Source organism: Urocampus carinirostris, chromosome 6 (assembly GCF_059441175.1).
Source record: "Urocampus carinirostris isolate Australia breed hairy pipefish chromosome 6, RoL_Ucar_1.0, whole genome shotgun sequence".
NCBI classification, from domain to species: Eukaryota; Metazoa; Chordata; class Actinopteri; order Syngnathiformes; family Syngnathidae; genus Urocampus; species Urocampus carinirostris.
Window position 1 is genome coordinate 24,750,520 of NC_142354.1, and position 6,271 is coordinate 24,756,790.

Consider the following 6,271-nt stretch of genomic DNA (forward strand, 5'->3'; position numbering starts at 1 on the left):
ATCCGTTCCAGAACCCTGTTCGAAAACCGATTTGTTCAATCACCGAAATTGTTTTTTTCCCATTAAAAGTAATGTAAAATCGTTTGAATCCGTTCCAACACCCTGAATGTTTACCACGAACGTAAACATGAAGCTAACCCAGGCTAATCGTACGTTCGCGTTAGTGTAATCTTCCGTACGAAAGATGACGCTAACATGAACGTGTAAAAATAAAAAAATCAGGTCGTTTACACGTCATTTAGCATCCGGGTCTCCACAACAAGTGGTGAGCGGTTAAAGGATAAAGAAAAGATTTATGAATAGGATTTCTTACCTTTGTGGTGGTCTGCAGAAGCCATGCTCTATTCCCTCGAAAGAAGGGAAACTCGCACATCTTCTTCATATTTTGCTATTATTTATTTCTTAAATGCAATAGTTGTACGCACTACTCTTCTTTTTTCACCTGTAGCAACTTTGCTGCTTGCACCGACCTTCTTCCGAGGCAAAACAAAAAACACTCCGTTCACCTATATTAAAAACAAAAGCAAAAAGAAGTGCGCGCTCACGTGACAACAGTTCTTCACGAGGGGTGGGGGCAATCTACACCCGTACGCCGCTCAGCATCGCCCCTAGCGTACCGGCGTTCAAACTCCGAATTTTTGAACAAAAAGCGAAGCAAGAATTTCTCGAAATTTTTGGTCGAGAACCGATTTGTTCGAACTGAGAGGCGTTCGAAAACCGAGGTTCCACTGTATCAGGAACCTTATGTCTCGGGGCATTGAGAGAGCTGTTGGTCATTTGAGGGGCCAATACCTCCAGCTTCCACTGGAGGAGCCAAATAAGGAGCCACTAGGCTTCCCCTTGGGACTGCACAAGGACCATGATGGCGGGTTAGATCAATTTGTTTAAGAAGGGCATGTTGATATGTTGAAGTGTCCTTGGGCAAGACACTGAATCCCTAATGCTTCCAATAAGCAGGTAGGCGCCTTGCATGGCTGACTCCCTATTGATGTGTGAGTGTGTGTGTGAATGGGTAAGTGTGAAGCACATTGTAAAGCGCTTTGGGAGGTCATTGACTTGAAAAGCGCTATATAAATGCAGACCATTTACCATTAAAAAAACAACAACATTGATTTGGATTCTGGGCAAAAATACATGAAGTATCATACTCAAGTTAATTTTCATTAAAATAAAAATGATCCAACCAACCTTATCGTGAATCACATACGAATAATGATTAGTTCTTTCTAAAATCTGAGGAAATTGAAATGAAAGCAAACTCCTTACCTATGTGTCTATACAATATTAGTAAGTGTATACTAGAAAAGGATTTCATGTTGGCCTTTATCGCCATTGTGGGGGCGGTGGTTGAGTTTTTGGCAGCAAATGAGGAAATACAGCATGCACACAAATACACTTAATACAACACACAGTTGCTATGTCCTACAGTGAGGAGACAGTGTTTCGACTTTGAAGCTAGATGATAATACATGGTTCATAAACAAAGTGTCTTCCTGCTTTTAATCTGGACTTCATGTGTAGCACCGCAAGAACCAATACCACCAATATCCTCGAGCCAGCACATTCAAAGCTCTTCGAAAAAACATCAAACGCCCCCTCCTCTATGTTAAAATAAGATGCTCCTAAAAATATGTTGATTCGCGCTTAATTCCCTGTCTCGACAGTGTTTCCAATCAGGTCGACAGAACGGTCACATCAGAACAGATAGCTGAAGGAAGAACAGAAGGCTGTGTGGGTTTTTCCAGTCCGTGCCCTGTGAATGGGAGGAGAGATCTATATTTAAAGATTCCAGAGAAGGTGTAACATCGCCTTGGATGCTCACCTCAGCCAACTGACTTCAGGAGTTTCCTAATGACTTCTGAATAATCCGATGTCGGCCTAAATGACTAACAATGACAGAGTGCCCCTGTGTGTCATTAAGTTTCGGTTTGAATGCACCTGACAAGACAGCCTTATGCAGCATTAAGACAGCATTCTGAAGACCAAAGAACACATCAGGCAGGTCCAGGTTAAAGTTGTGAAGAAAGTTCCAAGGTGGAATAAGATACAAGATTTCGCAACATTTAAACATCTCCCAGAGCACAGTGCGACCAATAATATTCAAATGGAGAGGAAAACAAAACCACTGCAAACCCACTAAGACCTGACCGTCCCTCAAAATCTTTGGACCAGACAAGGAAAATATAATCAGATGACCAACCGGGAGGCACATGATCACATTGGATCACCTGCAGGCATACCCAGATGAGGTGGGACAATCTGTGCATGAGACAACTACTCTACATGAATCTGCCCTCTATGAGAGAGTGGCAAGAAGAAAGCCCTTTCTAAAAGAATGCCACAAAAAGGCTCGTTTGGCGTTTGCAAGAAGCCATATCCACAACAAAAAGAGCATGTGGAACGAGGTGGTCTGGTCAGATGAGAGAAAAACTGAAATTTTGGGCTGAATTCAAAGCATTACGTTTGGCACATTACCCTGAAAACACCACTCCCACTGTCAAACATGGTGGTGGCAGCATCATGCTTTGGGTTGCTGTTCTTCAGCAGGGACTGGTAAAAATCGTTAAGAGTTAATGGTAGGATAGATGGAGCCAAATAAAGGATGATTCTAGAAGAAAATCTGCTGGAGTCTGCAACAGACCTGAGAATGGGGCACAAGTTTATCTTCTAAGAGAATTTGTGCAAATATCTGAACAAACGATCACCATCAAACCTTAAGGAACTTGATAGCTGTTTCATAAGGAAGAATGGGCAAATAATTATGTTTCAAGATGTGCAAAACATTGAGAGACGTACCCCAAAAGACTTGTGGCTATCATTGCAGTAAAAGCAGTTTGTACAAAGTATTAAATCAAAGCGGGCCAATATTTTTGCAATGTCTACTTTTTGATTTTTAGCACAATATAAAATGTTGAATAAAATTGGTTTCTTTTCACAATTGTCTCTCTGTTAGTTTTACAGCCCAACAGTTATTACATAACATCATTCAATTCAACCCAGGGGAGGTTGTCTTAAACGGGGCTTATGACAAGTTGTGAAATTTATTAAAATAAATGTGACAACGCTCCAAGGAACTCAATAAACTTAATCTTACCTTTTAGTTTTTCCATCAGATGATGATTTTAAAGTTTTTTCCAATATTATTGATTAGGAATGTGTGTGTGTGTGTACATGTGGAGAGGGGCATTGATTATTTGTTCCTCTCTGCATTGTTTCTCCCTGCGGGTTGGGACAATCAAACATGCTGCTGCGGCACCGGGGATGAATAGAAATCAAATTCAAAAGGCAACACGTTACTTTGGTAGTCCATAAAGATCAATTTAAACTCGAGTATTAGAGTATTTGTGGGCAAGTCTATCTTGGCTTTTAGTTGAGGATATCAATTTAACCGAAAAACTTTAATCTTGAAGCTAATTGGACTCCTAACAATTTTTATACATTCTCAGTGGAAACCCAAACTTCAATTTAAGTCAAAAGCGTTTACCATACAGAGGGCAAAAAATACCTTCATTTTGTAGTTATATCCTTACATTTGCTTTTGTACCGAAAATATATACATTTGTTTTACAAATATAAATTGTATGGTTTATGTTTATTTTAAAGTGCATTTTAATATGTGCGCCTTTCCCCACAGATAATTATGAATACAGGTGATTTTATTCATTGAATTATTTTAGTTGCTTAATTATTATAACCGGTATTCATACATGTACAATACATGTACCGTATTTTCTGAATCATATAAGAAGTACCTTCAAAAAAATATATTTTGTGAATTATTTTTTTTTTAAAAAGGCGCACCAAACTATAAGGCGCATGAAATTGAAACTGCTGTGATGGCATAAAAAAACTCATCAGAGAACAATGGAAACATATTTTATGGATGGATAAACTATCGTTATGAAATCTTGTTTCACCACTAAAAAGATGCCTTCATAAATGGTTACTGTATGAAGTGAGATTTTATCGTAATTATGCATTTACAGCATTTTTTTCTGGCCTAAAACATACCAGGTTTTAAGGCTCACCTGCAAATTTCAGCCAATTTTTTGGTATTTAGGTATTTGTAGTTCGGATATAAGTCATATTTAAAATACCTTTACATAATTTGTTTTATTATTATAATTTATAGATAGATAGAGATAGATAGATAATTTATTCATCCCCGTAGGGAAATTCATTGTACCCCGTTGTTTATTAACAGATGAACATGATACCCTAGGGGTGCTTGTAGCGGAGCGGATGACGTCACGCCAGTCCAAAAGTTCGACATCCCTGCGGCAGATGGAAAACTTTTCTTTGTGAAAATCCAGGGATACACCACCTCGTGTTAGCAAGTCCGCCTCCTCTCCGATTCCCCCCGGCTTTCGTGTCTCTGTTTAGCGGCGTTGAAGCCGGATTGCTCCGGGTGGCTACACGTTAGCGTCCGGAATGCTAAACGTGAGCCACGTTTCCGCCAAACACAGCAACTGCGCTCCCTGTGCGCTTCGATGTTTTCCACCAGCACTCGATGATCTTATTTGGTCGTGAGTTCGCATTTACCATGATTACGGATGGTACCGAAGATATGGTATAGTTTAAATCAATATTTTTATGTTCTATATTAAAGGTACAATTACCCCGTGACCCTAATGAGGATAAGCGGTACGGCTAATGAGATGAGATGAGGTACAATTATAGGAGGGATAAAAGAAAATGTAATGTAAATAGATACCAATATCAAACCCACAGATACCGCTAGTTCATAACATTCCTTTCGGCCTCCTAAAATAATATTTTAAAATACATATTTTTTTAGTGCTCAAATATTATTTACCTTATAACGGCGTTGATAATAATTTATAATTGCTCTTATTTTTACTTTTCTCAACCAACTGTTTGTCCATTCAGATATGAAAAGCACATAATTTTCCCCGGAAAACTGACCAATATTTCTAAAGCGATAGCTTTAAACGTCAAAAATAGGTTAGTCCTTAAAATTGGCATGAAGTTAATGTCAATGTATAATTCCTCTTATTCTTAAATAGCTCCTTTCCTAAAACTGCCGCTAGAGGGCAGGCTAAACTTGTAACCTCCACCGTTGCGAGTATTGATCCCTAAAAACAAGGTCAGTATCAGCACCAATCATTGGCATTAAAAATGGACCATCCATGATAACTCCTACGGAAACAAATTTCCGGGTTAATTTTTTTTCCAATTTACCTCTATGGTTCTGAGACAACAAGCTGAACGGAAGCTGCTTAAAAGCCAAGTAAGAAATAACCGAACTGGGTCTAGAAGCTGAGTGATGAATGAGTTGCCCTTTATGTAGGACAAAACTGTCTGCAGCATCTCAGCAGCCTAAGAAAAGAGAAGTCCTGCTTGAAAATATTCTAGGTCAGTCTTCCTCAAGGGGACTGGGGGAGTAGAGCACAAATGGCTTCCCGCTGTTGGTATCCACTGGGACTTCTAAAAACACATCGAGTGGATTTATCAATAAGGCCGATAAAAAGACCAACAGTCATCAATAAGGCCCTGGTGGTTTGCGTTGTTGTGCTCTCCTTTGCTTTAATGTAATGGTTTAGATATAAGCACGATATGTGTCGTTTAGAGTCCAAAATACTAATCCTCTTCTGTCAATGGGGGTATCGATCCAAATATCGATATTATTGATACCAAGCAAGAATTCAAATTGAAACCATTGTCCTGGAATCAAAACTTCGGTCCTCCACCAATTTTCTCAAAGAGCTGTTTCTCTAGATAGATAGATAGATACTTTGTTCATCCCCGAAGGGAAATTCACATTTCCAGCAGCATCCCTGAGCTGAGAACAATCGAGAACAATCGAAAATAACATGGGAGCTGCTGGAGTGGCTGCCATTCGTGACGGCGCCGGAAGAAAAGCGCAGCCCTTCACTCCCTCACAGCGCCCCCAGCCACTTTTACCTGAGTCATGACTAACTGGCACACTTTTAGCACCTTACCATACCTGGCCTGCTGCTGCATCCATCCTGCCAGACATAAAAGAGGGCCAAATCCAAGCGTTCGCCCCTACTAGAAGCTAAAAATGACTGAGGCGAACAGCAAGGACAAAGTGTTAGGAGTTTTTTTAATGCTACAAAAAAGGACAATGCGAAGTGTAACTGTGCGGCCAAGTAGTCTGCTACTGTGGCAACATCAAAAATTTACATCAACACATGAAAAAAAGCTCATAAAAACTGTAAACATGTTGCTGTTCCGAACAAAAACATGTAAATACGTTGTCACGATGGCAACAGAGCCAATGAGAGAC